This window comes from Macaca mulatta, chromosome 8, assembly GCF_049350105.2.
Source record: "Macaca mulatta isolate MMU2019108-1 chromosome 8, T2T-MMU8v2.0, whole genome shotgun sequence".
Taxonomy (NCBI): domain Eukaryota; kingdom Metazoa; phylum Chordata; class Mammalia; order Primates; family Cercopithecidae; genus Macaca; species Macaca mulatta.
Window position 1 is genome coordinate 155,461,834 of NC_133413.1, and position 2,985 is coordinate 155,464,818.

Here is a 2,985-nt window from a genome sequence, read left to right on the forward strand (position 1 = left end):
CAGAGCCTTGACACCCCTATTCGCTATCTTCACCTAGGGTGAGGACAGCGGCAGGTTTCTTTTGGTCTTTAGGACGCTTGGGGCAATCTTTGATCCAATGTCCCCGTTCTTTGCAGTAGGCACACTGGTCTTTTTCCACTTTTGGCCGTCTTCGCTTCTCTCCCTCTCTCCCTGGTCCTTTCTCTTTCACAACTGCCGCCAGGATTTTTGTTAAATGCTTATCTCTCACTCGGTCCTTACGATTCTCTCGCTCTGTTTCTTTGCTAACCTGGCTTCCCTTTCCTCAGGGGTTTCTCTCTTATTATATACTTTTTCTGCCTTCCTAACCAATTCCTGTAATCCATAGGTTTGGATTCCATCTAGTCTTTGGAGTTTTTCTTTTATATTTAATGCAGCTTGGTCTATGAATGCCACAGCTACGGTAGCCTTATGTTCTAGGGCCTCTGGATTGAATGGGGTATACATTCGGAACCCTTCCAGAAGCCTTTCCATGAAGGCTGCCGGGCTTTCGTCCCTTTCCTGAGTTATGGTCCTTACTTTGGCCAAATTTGTGGGGCGCTTTCTTGCCCCTTTGAGACCCGCCAACAGAGCCTGGCGATAGATTCGGAGACTCTCCCTACCTGGTGCCGTTTCATAGTCCCAGTCTGGGCGGGTGAGGGGAAATCCCTCGTCTATTTCATTGGGAAGTTGGGTTGGGAGGCCTCCTGGTCCTGGCACATTTTTCCGGGCCTCCAGGAGGACTCGCTGCCTTTCTTCAGTGGTTAGGAGGACCTGCAAGAGTTGCTGGCAATCATCCCAAGTGGGCTGGTGAGTGAGGAGAATGGATTTTATCAACGAGGTTAGGGCCTGGGGGTCTTGGGAAAAGGAAGGGTTATGGGTTTTCCAGTTGTAGAGGTCAGAGGCATAGAAGGGCCAGTACTGGACCGTGCGATTGACAGTACGGAGGGGAAAAAGGGAGGATTGCCAAGTAGAAGGGCCCTCTGGGTCCTTAGTCCGCCGCAAGCGGAGACGAGGAGGTGTCGGCGGCGGCGTCCGAGGGGTGAGTTTGGGCGGGGCTGGAGAAGGAGACGGGGTGGAGGGAGGGGCCGAGGGAGAAGTTGGAGAAAGGGTAGGGGCCGAGGTGGTAGAGGAAAGAGCTGGGGACAAGACAGGGGGCAAGGGTGAAGCGTAAGGTGGAGGTCCCAGAAGGGGGTTCTGAGGTGGAGGAGGCAGGGGGTCAAGAAGGAGGAGATCCCTCTGGGGTTCATCTGGGAGGACTGGCTTAGGCGGGTCCGGATTCCGATTCTTTGGGGCTTCTAAGGCAAGGAGAGTAGATTGGGATGGGGAAGGGGGATGGAGGAAGGGTTTCACCCAAGAGGGAGGATTTCGGACCAGATCCTCCCAAATAATTATGTAGGCCACCTGGTCCGGGTGTCCGAGTGGCCCAGGATCCATCACTTTTGCTTTAACCTGCAAGATAATTGAGAGGTTAAATGTTCCATCCCGGGGCCACTCCCCATGGAGGGTTGGCCATTCGGACGAGCAGAATGTTTTCCATCGTCCCTTACAGACTTCTACAGAGAGATGGGCTCGAGCCCGGACGTCAGGGAAGTGAGTCAAGGTTAGAGACAAAGGAGTCGTCAACGTCTGTCCCATTCCGTCCACGTATAACAAGGACAAAACGAAAGAAACAAAAACAAAGACCAGACAAGTAAGGAGAAGCCGCGCGGCCAGAGAGTGGCGCCACAGGATCACAAAATATTCAGACGGCAGGAGCGACCTGCCTACGGATTTAAGAAGGCTGACTGAGTCGTCAGCCTTTCCCCAGACTACCGCCAGGGCGTCCCCCGGGGGCATAAGTGGGAAGGTGCTGCACACGTCTGTCCCCCTTCCCCACTTAATTCAGAAGGAGTACTCCCCAGAGCTCAGAGTTAGCCGGCAAGACAGACAGAACAAAACGAAAGTACCTGGTGGGTCCGTTCAGTCAGCAGTCCGTGGCCCGGGCCAGATGGGTCTCCGCCGGATGGGTCGGGGGTCCTCGGACGACCCCACTTCCCGGCCAACGCACCAAATGTTGGAACTGAACTGTCGATTCCCTCCTGGGCAGGGGTCGCCGCGAAGGATTACCGACACGAGATTCACAGCAGAGAGTTATTTATTACTAGCGCGCTAGGGTCCCAAGCTCTAAGTTGGCCCTGGGACCCCAACTGCTTGTTACAGGTTGTTTATATAGGCAAACACAAGTTCAAACACAGCTTATGGCGCGAAATTCAAACAAAGCTTAAGGCGCAAAATGATTGGGTCTAGCTATGGCCTGAGCAAGGTGTCTTATGCTAATTGGTTAGAGCAGGACCTTATGGGGTTTTTTCCTGGAGTTGTTGATTCCGGGAACTTCGAGGCAGGGTGGGACCCCCGGAGTTGGCAGGGTGGGACCCCATGAGGTTGTTTCCCGGAATTGGCAGGGTGGGACCCTATCAGGGTAGGTCCTTATCGAGGCAGGGTGGGACCCTATCCAGAGCCACCTGGTGTTAATTTTTTTTTCTATATGAGGCCTAGTTTCTAAGTTTTATAAGGCCTAGTTTCAGGCAGACTTCTTGTCTAAATGTTGGCCATGTCAATCTCAGGCCCTCTGTTCCACGGAATTGGGAATCTCCAGGTGACCTAATCCTCGTTAGTGGCTTGATGTTTGCTGGTATGTTCCAAACTCGGTTCCCAGACTCGATTGATACCTGGAGCCCAGCTGCCTACTCAGCATTTCCACTTGGGTGTTTCATAGGCATTTCAAACTTGACGTGTTTAAGACACTTGATTAGGCTCCGGTTTCCCTGTGGTGAAGGGGTGGCCTGCCCCTCCACACCTGTGGGCATTTCTCGTTAGGTGGAATGAGAGACTTGAGAAAAGAAATGAGACACAGAGACAAAGTATAGAGAAAGAAAAAGTGGGCCCAGGGGACCGGTGCTCAGCATGCAGAGGACCCACGCTGGCACTGCTCTCTGAGTTCCCTCA